Here is a 13,556-nt window from a genome sequence, read left to right on the forward strand (position 1 = left end):
CCCTCACATATATATTTATTTCATTCTTTGCTATTTTTTGGATTAGTGGTTATGTGTATATTTCTTTTAATTCTCTATTGTTTCTTTTTATATTTATATAATCTAAATGTGAATGTTGGTTTCTTGCTTCGGACTTGTATTCGTTTTTAGATTGCTTTTGTTTGATTGAGAATATTATGTGCAATGGGGAATATGATTTAAAATTTGGTGCTTGATTTTGGTTAGCAGAGTGAATAACACCTCGTTATTTACATTTGATTTGTCAAATAGCTAAGTCAGTAAGTCTCACTCATTCTCAATATCATTCCTTAAACAGATTTGCTTTATGGGATTAGATTTTTTTTTTTTTTGCTTTATCCTTTTATACATGTATGTATGGGTGCTATTTCTTATTTATTCTTGTAATTGACAAGCTTTTTGCTTTGTTTAAACATGTATTTGTAGTTGATTTAGTTTGATTCGTCAATACACTTGAATTGGATCAAATAGAAGAGTACTATACTATATATATATGTATGTATGCTACAAAAAGAATACATGAAAATCAAACTAGGATTTTTGTTTCACTGTTTCTTTTTTGCCTTTACTTGTGTGGTTAGATAGTATAAAGTTGCAACTTTGGAAAAGATTATAAATTGAAGCCTTGTTATTATTAGAATTGAGATTTGGGATTGGTACCTATTTTGTTGGTCATGTTTGATCATTGTTTTTGTATATTGTGGATATTTACATGACACGAGATAATGTCCTTTACATTATCTATACAATTCGACCTTTGTTAAAGACATGGGGCTACTCTATTTGAACTCTTGTTGTATATGTTATTGGACAACCATATTACCTTAAATAAACTATGATCTTGGTTTCTTAAATTAATAAAAAAAGTCTTCTCTATTATGGTGAGGAAGAAGCAAAAATGATGATATACTCAATTTTTACTTGGTACTATTTTGTGTTTGGACCTTTCTTACAAACATAAAGAGGGACATTTTTTTAATCCCTTAATCTTAGATCTTATTAGTGTTGTCTTTTTGTATTTCTCATGATTTTTTGTGTTCAAATTTCTTTACAATTGCCTAAAGTGCGTTGGGTCATACCTATGTCATACTTGGATGTGAAGAACAAATATTGTGGATGTAAGAATATGATGGACATTTGTGGCATTTTGAAATAAATTCAGTTGCACATACCATACAATTGTGTGTGTATATATATATATAATTTAACATGAATGGTCCTTCATTCTAAAACATCCTAGTTAGTAGCCATAATTTTTCATTACAAAACTATCCCATTACCAACACAAATATTAATCACAAAGGAGCATATATTGGGAAAGAATACGCCTAAGTCCTTGTCATTGAGGATGCATATATAGCCACTAAATGCTTGGGTTTAGATCTTTATGAAATTTAAGTGATAATATTACTCTTTTGTGTATTGATCATGAATTCTTCTGACTTCTTAGGTATAGGAGTTGTCAATGGCACAACTAAGAATGGTGTTGACATTTGTGGTGTTTATGGGAATGCATGTTGTGGTCATGAAGTGTGTTGCTCTGCTTCTTATGGCTGGAGTTTGGGTATTTATTATGGTCATCGATCTTTTAATATAAGTTTTGTATATTTGTACAATGTATTATATATAAAAATTTATATAGATTTGAGTTTTCTATATTTGTATGTATATATTACATATTTATATATTGTAAATTTATACAGATCTGAGTTTGATTTTTTACAGATCTAAAGATTGTAAATTTATTGATATATATTGGTTATATTAAGTGTATTTTTTTATTTGTGACTTTAGTAATTTTGATATTATTTTTATTCTATTTGGTGCTCAATTTTAATAGTGACCATATGACTCATTATTTTGGACGATTAGTTCAAATTTAGTCATATTTGTAATTAACAATGTTATGGACGTTTTGTATAAAAACATGATTTTTTTGGATAAATATGCATATAATATATATACATATATATAAAAATAAAAATAATAGCACCACAAGTCAGTTGTACAACCCACTTGTAATACAATAAACCATAGGTCGGTTATAACCGACCTACCGTGTGTTACACCTTATGTCGGTTCGATAACTGACCTACCGTGTGTGACACGATAGGTCGGTTATCGAACCGACCTACTATGTGCTACACCATAGGTTGGTTACCGCCAATCGACCTACCATGTTTTGACATCGTAAGTCACTTCATGGGAGGTCGGTTCTGAACCGACCTATGAATGTTTATAGGTTGGTTTTTAATCGATCTCCCATGTGTTTTTTTTACTGGTGCCACTAGGCGTGTAGCAGCAAAAGAACCACCGACATCAGTGGTCGGAGTTGTGGAAGATGAAGTAGGATAAGCCATTGTTGATCGTCAGTAGCTCTGGTACCAAATAAAAATATTGAACTTTGTATCGAATGAAATCTCACTTATTTAAAGATCAAAGAGGTGAGCTGAGTATTATTTATAGACAATGTAATACAGGAGATGAGTACAACTAAGTTTTAACAAAAAACCCCATAAATCTCGGGTATACACTAACAACCTCTAAAAAGAATCCTAACGGATTTAACAAACTCACTCAACAGGGGCAAATCCATTGACCAAAATATCTCCATGAACTTATTGACCGAGACTCAAGGTTGATGGAGTAGCACAAGATTTGAGGATTAGAGGCAGAGTGTGGTGGTCAATGGGTTGGTGGGCAAGAAGCATTCGGTGAAATAAATGGAGTGATTGGGAAAAAAAATTGGCAGAGGAGTGTGCTCTGATGAGAGTATTGAAGAGGAAGATGGGCTGGCGAGTGGCAAAAGAGAAAAGAAGGTTTGCTTGGAGCAATTGGGCACAACAAGCATATGAAGCTACGATTTTTGTTCGAATAAAGTCGTTAGTTGAAATTCCAAGCGTCAAGGTCTGAGCATGGATTCTTTTGAGGCTTCAGAGGTTGTTGGTGGAGAAGGTGAGTTCGACAAGAGTTGCATAGAGTTGAATGATATTGGGAGGAGAGGCCATAACCATAATCGTTTTCTTTTTTCTTTTTTTTTGCTCAAAACCAATTGAGGCTTTGAGGTTAAGGTTGCTTCAAGGTCAAGAGAGAGAACTTGGTGAGCGACAAAATGGTTGCATCAAGATTGACTTTGGAAGCTTTTTCAACGAAAACAATGTTGAGGTGACTCTACGACCCAGGAAAAAAAATAAAAAACAGATACGACAAAAATTATGGAAAACGACAACAATTTCAAAAAAACAACACTAATTAATCATAACGAAATTAATTCCTTAAAATGACAACGTTGAAAAATAGTGACATTAATTCTCAAAAACAATAATGATTGCAAAAGATGACATTGATTTCTTAAAACGATAATTATTGCAAGAAATGACAAATATTAGAAAAACAACAACGATTCTGAAAACGACAGCAATTGCTAAAACGACATTAATTCTAAAAATGTAAGAAAAATGACATTGATTTAGGATAACAACAACACATTGTAGTTGATATTTAAAAAAAAACATTGTAGATGATATGCATAGCTCCAAAAACATAATTTTGAAGGTGGCTTAAAAAGGAATAGCTTCAAACACAAAATATGATTCGACACAAAAGAAGAATCAAAATTGAAATTATGGAAAACCAAACAACAATCCCCTCAGTGGAATTTCATGTTATATGCATGATAACTTAGTGAAATATTTTAATATGCCAACATAAGAGAAATTCCGGTTTTAGTAATTACCAAATTAATTAAACCATGTGAATTAATTAAAGTGCGGAATGGTAATTAACTTTTTAAACAGATTGCAGTTCTGTCGGGACCGAATCTGAACTTTTCACGACAGAAACTGAACACAATAAAAAGACAGTGCAAAACAATAAAGAACACAACAAATTTTTACAAGGTTCAGAAACCCTTTCGGATAACCTACTCCTTGGGGCCACGCCCAGAGAATAAAACCAATTAATAAAGAATCACAAGTACAAAATATTGACTTAAACAAAACAAGACTCCCTCTTGAGATTTGCCACAACTTTGTTGTACTTCTCTTCACTAATCTGATCTTGATTGAAATGCTCAACCACTTGAACTCCCTTCAATGGTCAGCGAGCGCTTGCATCCTCCCGACACAAGGCTTGTAAAAATCCTCTACCGAAGACTTACAAAAGTTGTGTTCAAATTACAATGTGTATTCACTCATGAACGTGGTATAAACTCACCACATAAACTAAACTCTCATATTTCTACAAGATCACGTGAATACAATGATCTTGAATACAAATAAGGAACTCTCACAAATATTACAATACACTCACAAATTATGCACCTAAGAGTTCACTTTTCTCACTGCCTTTAGAGCCCTATTTATAGAGTCATTTTTCGTGCTCATAAAGGCTGAGAAAGAATCTCCTAATAAAGGCAAGAATAATTGAAGATATTCTTGATTGATGAAGAATTGCCTTTTTTAGAAGATGCTGATCCAACAGATACAATTTTGGTGGGGACAGCTCAGACCTGTGTCGGATCAAAACCATGCTCAAAATAGAAAGAACAATTAATGACATTAAAGATTCAGTTTCCTGAATTTCAATTCTTGAGCTGCGTGAAAATATAATGTCAAATATTCCAGTAATGATTTTGAGTAAGTACTAAATATTTGCAAGTGTTAACCGAGATTTTTGGTAACTATATTAATAAATATTATTTAAGGATAATTGTAATGAAAGCTGAAGATTAACACAGGGTTTTTACGTGGTTGGGGCGTTAACTAGCCTTAGTCCACGAGTCTGTAGTATTAGAGCTTGAAAAACCTTTTACAATGGAGTTTCTCTATGTATTTTGACAGAGTTACTGTATCTTAGTTGAAGAGAGACCCCTTTTACAGTGTTCTGTAGCCTGTACTTATAGGCTTATGGGAACACTGGGTCTGGGCCGAGTACGACCCGGGCCCATTAGAGATACGGATATTCTTGGCCTTTCTAGTGGAAGCCCAATACAAAAGATACAATATACATGAATTCCAGACCAGCTAAGGCCTAATAAGTTGACTCAAGAGTTATATCTCGCCCAAAAAAATGGTGCTTTTGGTCTGGACTCTTCGAGTTACGAGGTAGATTCAGGAGACAAGACCAGTCAGAGTACTTGGCAGCGTAGACCTGAAACAACGGCGTGCAATCCTGAGGTGGCCTTTTCTGCAGGAGAAAAGTGGGGACAACGCCCACGCGGAGTGGGGCGGCTTCAGGGTCCTGGACGCTTGACCCCTCCAACCGGGGATGAGGTGATCCGGGTCCGTTTACCTTTGTCCCTCTTAATTTACCTCAGGCCCGGACCATACCAGGGTCCGGGACCAGGACGCGTATGTCGTGGGGGTTCTAACGATCTGCCCGTCTCCCAAATGACCGTCCCGGAGGACCATGCCGGACCCCTCAAATGGGCCCAGGCATGCACCCTCGGCCCATACCCCTCCTCTCGGACATTTCCGTACCAAGAGGCCTTGGGCCGGGCCCGCATGCTTACACAACCCCTGACAATGGGCCTGGACGAAGGCCCCGAGTCCATGAAGGAAATGGGGATAACATTTACCCCCCAAGCCTTCGCCTAGGCCTGCCAGGAGGAGGGTTGCATCGTTCCCAGGACGCTAGCATGGTCGCCTCCCCAGTTCCTGCCCGGGATCGCGGGTCCGTGTCAGCGGGCCGTGGTACTGGTCGTATGTTTGGCCCGGACCGTTTACCAATATCTGGGGACGTTTACCTTTGTCCCGCTTCGTGGCAAGGATACACGTGTCACCAGGCGATTGCTGCACAGGTCTTGAAAGGTCGCCTAGCCCTCCCAAGGGTCACTAGGCCTAGGCTAGTGTGTCAGCGCACGTCACGAAGCATCCCATCCGCACGGGGGTCCATCATTAATGTCCTTGGGATGAGGTGGACCGTAGGATGGGGCGACCTTTGGCATCTGCCCCTTCTGGGCCGTTAGATCTGAGATGGCGAGGATCCAACCTGAAAGGACTCATAAATGTCCCTGCGCGACTCCTGACCATCCGATGAAGAGACACATGTCCGTTGGATCGGGGGCCAGGACTTGGGGCCATTATAAATACCCCACGAAATCCAATTTGGCACTTTTACACCTTCGAACCAGTTCAAGAACCGATAAGCATTACTCGAGCCTTGCATGTCCGACATCGCCGACGGCATATATCACCATCTGTTGACTCTGCGCCGCCGCCTGTTCCCCAGAACCCCAACTTCTGCCCTTCTACCTGAAGACGCATCTCGAGTCTATCATGTCGATGAACTGCTAAACCGGCTACACCACTTCAAGAACGAGGTTCTGCCGTCCTTACAGTCGGACAACCACCATCTTCTACAGCCGACAACTCGCAGTAAGTCCTCCTGACTCTCTTGACAACTTTATGAACTTATGATGTTCTTTTAATGCGTGCATTTAGGCTTTATGTTTAGGAGTTGTTAGGAAGGCCGCCTTGTTCGGGTTGCTCTATATCCAGATGCTTCCCGGACAGAGGGCGGGTCTTAGTAGTCTCCTTCTTTCTCGATCAGGGTCCCATGGCTCTTCGGAGTCCTGGACCTGGTCCGAAAGGGCTACAAGCAGTCCTTAGGAGACCCCCCGTACCTTGACTGACTTTCTTGGGTTTAGGTACTGACTGCTTGGCTTTCTTTCTTTCTTCCCAGATCATCAGCTATGGTAACGGGCGTTACGCTCCATTCTGAAGAAGAGGTCAATAGGGCCCCTGTCGTTGTTTTCTGGATCCCGGACGCCCAAGGGCAACAGGTGGGAAATGGACGTGACGCCTAACCTGTTCCAGAACTACTGGATGATGCTGCTCCTAGAGCAGTGTCTGGGCATCGAATCAACTCCTGGACTCTTTCACAACCGCATGGCCAGGATCGAGGAGCGGGTGCATACGTCCGTGGAAGGATTCGGGGCCTGGAGCGCCGGTCACATAAGTGCGGGAGCTACGCTCCTGCTTCACGACTATTTCGTGCGGTTCTTCACGTACGTGGGAATTGCATCGTTCCAGCTTCTGCCTCAAGCGTATTGGCTACTGCTGGATGGCAGGTGTTTTGCATCGCGAAGGAGGTCGCAGAGCCCACCCCTGCGGAGATCCTGTACTTCTACAAGCTGGAGCCGCAGGTCAACGTCAAGGACAAGACTCTGGATGGCTATTATAGACTGAAGCCACGGAGTGGCTACCCCGCTCCTACCTGCTCCTGGAGGCATCCCCCGGACGTCAAGCATTACTGGTTCCTGACGTCTGGGTTCCTCGTGGACAAGAACCCCACACTGCTGCTGGACTTCCAGTGAGTGGGTAAGTATTTTCCTGGTCCTCTCTTTTATTCCTTATCCTTTTTAGTCGTCCCTTATCAAATCTTCCGAGTGGCAGGGCCTTTCGCTCAAACTCCCCTTACCGAGTTCATCTTGGAAAGGAGGAGGTTTTATTCCGAGTTGAGCACGGAGGATCTGGACGTGGGTGGCTACGTCACGAACGAAAATCTCCGACTAGTCAGGATGCTCGCGGCTACCCAGACCATTGTTATCCCGAACCTTCGGGGCATCCCCTGCAAGAAGAACATCGACATCCGGGAACAGTTGGCCCTGGATCACATTGCCAGTATGGAAAGAGTGGTGCAAGCCGACGCGGCTCGGTGCAAGCCGACGCGGCTCGGCGCAAGAAGGACCAGGCCCCGACAGAGGCGGCCACCTCGGAGGAGCTGGAGGAGCTCTTCGAAGATGCCCTACCAAACATTGGGACTCCCGGGGCTAGTGTATCGGGGCGAGGTAACTCCCCTTTAATCGTAACTTATGCTCCTCGAGTCGGGGACTTAGCTAGGGATAGGCTAGTACCCCCGGGCCCCGCGTTTAGCGCTGATGGGGAGATGAGACCTTCAATTCCCGTCCCCATAGGCTTGGAGGTCCTAATGTTCTTATCCGGGTTCCTCCAGTACGGGGGCTTCCTGAACCCGGACGACATAGAGGATTGGGTCCATTCATTTGCTTTAAAGGAATTAAGTCACGCCTGGGGCATAGATGAGGGTTCGTCCTGGGTCATTTCTAACTTTGATTTGCGTGTTTTTGTCTGATTGGTTCATCGTCCTAACTCCCTTTTCTGTACTTTTGCAGGGGATTCCGATATGTCAACCCCTGCTATCGAAATGAGGCGGCTCATCAAGGACAGGGCGGCCAGGAAGAAAAACGAGGTGACGAGCCCAGAGCCCAATCTTACCAAGGAGCTGTCCGGGACGGAGCCCTGTCCCGGTGAGGGAGTCCTGGCCACGGTCCCCCTCCAGGCCGTGGAGCCTACTACAATCTCCGCCTCCGCCCAGCCCCCCGTGATTGACTTGGAGGCGGGCGCAGCGGTCAGCCGGAGCTCGGGGAAGAGGGGCCCGGACGCTGGCGCCGTAGAGGGCAATACTGGAAAGAGGCCCCGGACGAGGCGAGCTAGCTCGGCTAACGAGTCACATGGGGAGGGTCGGCTGGCCGCGAAGGAAATCCCTGCCCTGCCCGTTCTCCCCATACGCCTGACTCTTCTCGAGGAAGGGGAGTCCGCCTTGCGAGACGAGCAGTCCCCGCTGATTAACCGGACCTGGGAGAACGGTCGCGGCTGGAGGGATGAAACTTACAGGGCCCTGACGATCCGTCGTCAGGTTGAATTTGCGGAGCGTCCTGCCGAGTTCAGTGCTCCTCAGTCGATCGTGGATCGGCCAGCCGCCGAAGCGGGCTTCCGCCCTAAACTCGGACAGGACATGGCCCCCCTGGCGGCTGACTTGCTAGACCAGGTTGGGAACACCATGTCCAACCTCCAGCTCAAGAGGTACGCCACGATAGCCAACCCGGATGTACTGTTCATCTCCCAGGCTCTCTGCCACCAGGCCACCGCGGTAACTTTTACTTTTCTTACATTCCTTCTCTTACTTGTTGATGAGGATTTTATTTTCTAACTTTTCTTTGCTCCAAGTTGACCTGTTGTCCCATCGGTGTGCCGATCTGGTGGCCGAGCTGGCCATGAAGATGGGGACGGCTAAGCTGGAGTTGGAGGCGGTCGTGAATCAGAGGGAGGCCGCCAAGGAGGCCCTTGGCTGGGAGGTAGCCCATACCCAGACAGAGTGCGACGAGTTCGACCGCGCCAAGACCGGGTTGGAAGAAGAGTTGTCCCAGAAATCAAGGGAGGCCGATGAACGGGCGACACTTTTGGAGACGGCCGTGGCTCAGTCCGTCTTGGATAAGGAGGAGATCCAGGCCTTGAAGGTCTGGGTCTGCGAACTGGGCGACTCTCTCCTTCAGGAGAAGGCGGCGCACAAAACAACCCGCCACGAAAAGGAGGAGGCCAAGGGCCTGCTGGATGCCACTTTTGACGAGGCCATCTACATGGCCTGGTACAAGGACAAGAGTATGAACCTCCTTGTCTTCCCTGATCCGGAGTTGAAGCGGGCCGAGTTCGAGGCCAAGGAGAAGGAGGATGCGGACCTCCGGGCGGACGAGTTGTAGACCCCAATCCCGGCCTTGTAATTTTATTATTATTTTTGGCTTGTAATTAAGTTTAAAACACTGCTACCTTCTCTGGATTTTATGTAGGCTTCCTTTTGCTGCTCCGAGTAGAAATTTCATTTTGTTGCTGGGTTTAATTGATTGTGAGGTTTTAGTTCCGGTTCCAACGGCCTGGACTAGACTCAAAGACTTAACTCACCAAGTTTTTAATCCTGGCTCCAAGTCCAGGGCCATCGGGGCTTAGTTTAACTTGGAGCTTTGTTCTCCTTTTATCAGCTTTAGGCCATGGCTTTGCCCTGGGGCAAACCGGATGCTTCTATCTCCCGGGCATCAATTGTCCGGAATGGACGAGCCTTGGGCTCGGTCTTGTGTTTTATACCCCTGAACGCCGTTCGTCCGAGGTGGGACCGGCCTCCGGCTCGGTCCTCCTTATTTTATACCCCCGGACATCGTTCATCCGGGGTGGGACTGGCCTTGGGCTCGGTCCTCTTTGTTTTATATCCCCGGACGCCGTTCATCCGGGGTGGGACCGGCCTCCGGCTCGGTCCTCTTTGTTTTATACCCCCGGACATCGTTCGTCCGGGGTGGACTGGCCTTGGGCTCGGTCCTTTGTTTTATACCCTCAGACGTCGTTCGTCCGGGGTGGGACCGACCTCCGGCTCGGTCCTCTTTATTTTATAACCCCGAACATCGTTCGTCCGGGGTGGACCGGCCTTGGGCTCGGTCCTTTGTTTTATACCCCCGGACGTCGTTCGTCCGGGGTGGGACCGACCTCCGGCTCAGTCCTCTTTATTTTATACCCCCGGACATCGTTCGTCCGGGGTGGACCGACCTTGGGCTCGGTCCTTTGTTTTATACCCCCGGACGTCGTTCGTCCGGGGTGGGACCAGCCTCCGGCTCGGTCCTCTTTATTTTATACCCCCGGACATCGTTCGTCCGGGGTGGACCGGCCTTGGGCTCGGTCCTTTGTTTTATACACCCGGACGTCGTTTGTCCGGGGTGGGAATAGCCTCCGGCTCGGTCCTCTTTATTTTATACCCCCGGAGATCGTTCGTCCGGGGTGGACCGGCCTTGGGCTCGGTCCTTTGTTTTATACCCCCGGACGTCGTTCATCCGGGGTGGGACCGGCCTCCGGCTTGGTCCTCTTTATTTTATACCCCCGGACATTGTTCATCCGGGATGGACCGGCCTTGGGCTTGGTCCTTTGTTTTATACCCCCGGACGTCGTTCGTCCGGGGTGGGACCGGCCTCCGGCTCGGTCCTCTTTATTTTATACCCCCGGACATCGTTCATCCGAGGTGGACCGTGGGGTTTGCATCATCCGGACCTTGGTGGTGCGAGCCGGGGCTAGCCTAAGCTTGCGCCCCGCCAGGTGTTTGCTTATACTCGGGATACCCCCCGCAAGTGAGCGGAGACAGGTCTGGGGTCACTTGAGAAAGATTAGCATAGTTTCGCAATATTTCTTTATGACGTTTTGCACACGCCATTTTCATTGTTTGAAAAAGGTTCGCCCTGAGGCGTACATTGTTTACAACGAAAATATTAAACTAGGAAACGCTCTCTGACTACTGATAGTATTTATGGAGGTGCTCCGCATTCCAGGCTCGCGGGACTTCCGAGCCATCGAGTCGCTTTAAGCGGTATGTTCCGGGGCACACCTCGTGTTGGATCTCATATGGCCCCTCCCAATTTGGGCCCAGAACCCCCGCTCCCGGAAATTGAGTAGCAGGGAAGACTCTTCGCAAGACTAAGTCGCCGTATCCAAACTTACAGCTCTTGACTTTGGAGTTGAAGTGCCGCGTGATCTTGCCTTGGTACATCTTCAGCTGCACCTGCGACTCTTCCCAGATCTCTTCGATGAGATCTAGTGATTCTTGGAGTAAGGCGTGGTTCTGGGCAGGATCATACGTGTCACGTCGGTGGGATGGGACAGTCATTTTGATTGGGATGACGGCTTCGCATCCATAGACCATAGAGTAGGGGGTGTGTCCGGTTGACGTCCTCTCGGTCGTCCGGTAAGCCCATATTACGTGGGGTAGTTCCTCGGGCCATTTGCTCTTACAGGCCTGGAGTTTTTTCTTTAGCGTCCCCTTTAGGATTTTGTTCACGGCGGAGAAGCTCTTCACTATACCGTGCCTTTCGCAAAAATCCATGAAGTGGGCGCTGTCGAACTGCTTCCCGTTGTCGGACACGATTTTGTAGGGGAGGCCATACCGACACACTATGTTATTGATGACGAAATCTAAGGCCTTTTTGGAAGTGATTGTGTTCATGGGCTCCGCCTCAACCCACTTCGTGTAATAGTCCACAGCCACGATGTCATACTTTACCCCTCCTTTCCCGATCGGGAGAGATCCGACGAGATCGATCCCCCACACTGCGAAGGGCCAGGGGTTATTCATCAAGGTTATCTCTGCCGGGGGGCCCGTGGGACCTTCGCATACCTCTGGCACTGTTCGCACTTGCAGACATAGTCAATACAGTCTTTCTTCATGGTTGGCCAGAAGTATCCTTGGCGCAGGATCTTCTTGGACAGGCTGGGCCCGGCAGTGTGATCTCCACAAAATCTTTCATGCACCTCATGCATGATGGCGCTCAGCTCAGTCCCGGACACACAACTGAGGTAAGGCATGGATAAACCCCGGTAGTATAGTTTTCCATCCATCATGACGTATCGGTGGACTTGGTACTAGAGTTTCCTGGCTGCGGCCCGGTCATTTGGAACTTCCTCGGTAGACAGGTAGCGGATGAGTGGTCCCATCCAGGAAATGGTGTGATCGACGGTGTGGATGGCGGGGGCCCTGATGCTCAGGGCGGGGAGATGGTTGACGGGGGTCTAGTCCGGCCAGCTCGACCTCGGCGTCGGTGGCCAGCTTTGCTAGTGTATCCGTGAAGACATTTTGCTCCCATGGGATCTGGCAGATGGAATGTGCTGCGAATGCCTGTAGCATTTCCCTCGTTTGAGTCACGTAGGCTGCCATTCTCTCGCCTTTAGCCTGATATTCCCCCGAGATTTGTCTAACAACTAGCTGGGAATCGCTGTAAATTTCCAGGTTCGCTGCCCCTACCTCCTGGGCCAAGCGCAGGCCGGCTAGGACAGCTTCATGCTCCGCTTCGTTATTTGACGCCTTGAACTAGAAACGGAGGGCATTTTGTAATTGGTGCCCCTGAGGTGATACCAAGATGATCCCGGCCCCGGCCCCGTTCTCATTCAAGGCTCCGTCTACGAAGACTTTCCATACGGGCGCCGCGGGGGCTTCAGGAATATTATCTTCCGGAGGCACCCCGGAACACTCAATGATGAAATTGGCCAGGGCTTGTCCCTTGATGGACGCCCTAGGGACGTAGGATATATCGAATTGGCTCAACTCCATGGCCCACTTCAGGAGTCTTCCCGATGACTCGGGCTTCTGTAACACCTGCCACAGGGGATGGTTGGTTAGGACCTTTATGGCGTGGGCCTGAAAGTAAGGTTGAAGCTTTCGGGATGCCATCAGCAGGTAGAAAGTCAGCTTTTCGATCAATGGGTACCGAGACTCAGCGTCCAGGAATCGCTTGCTTACATAGTATACCGGGAGCTGTGCCCTTTCTTCCTCTCGTACCAACGCGGCGCTGATCGCGTGCTCAGTCACGGCCAGGTATAGATACAGGGGCTCCCCCTCTACCGGTTTTTCCAGGATTGGGACTTGGCCCAAGTGCTCTTTCAGCTTACGAAAGGCCTCTTCGCATTCGGGTGACCATTCGAAACGCTGGCTTCCCCGAAGGACGTTGAAGAACGGGACGCACTTGTCCGTGGCTTTGGAGACGAAGCGGCTCAAGGCGGCTATTCGCCCCGTCATGCTTTGCACATCCTTGTGCTTCCGGGGAGAAGCCATGTCAATCAGTGCCTTGATCTTATCTGGATTGGATTCTATTCCCCGGAAACTCACTATGAAGCCCAGGAACTTCCCGGAGGCCATGCCGAAAGTGCACTTTTTGGGATTCAGCTTCATCCCGTACTTCTGAATGACTGCGAAAGCCTCCGCCAGGTCATCCGAAT

General features: G+C 47.1%; 1 pseudogene; it reads right to left on the reverse strand.

The window, feature by feature from the left end:
- LOC133799952 (putative pentatricopeptide repeat-containing protein At1g56570) overlaps positions 1-3,026 on the reverse strand; it is a 57,555-nt pseudogene extending 54,529 nt beyond the window's left edge.
- Positions 3,027-13,556: the final 10,530 nt, after the last annotated feature.

This window comes from Humulus lupulus, chromosome 9 (assembly GCF_963169125.1).
Source record: "Humulus lupulus chromosome 9, drHumLupu1.1, whole genome shotgun sequence".
Classification (NCBI taxonomy): Eukaryota; Viridiplantae; Streptophyta; class Magnoliopsida; order Rosales; family Cannabaceae; genus Humulus; species Humulus lupulus.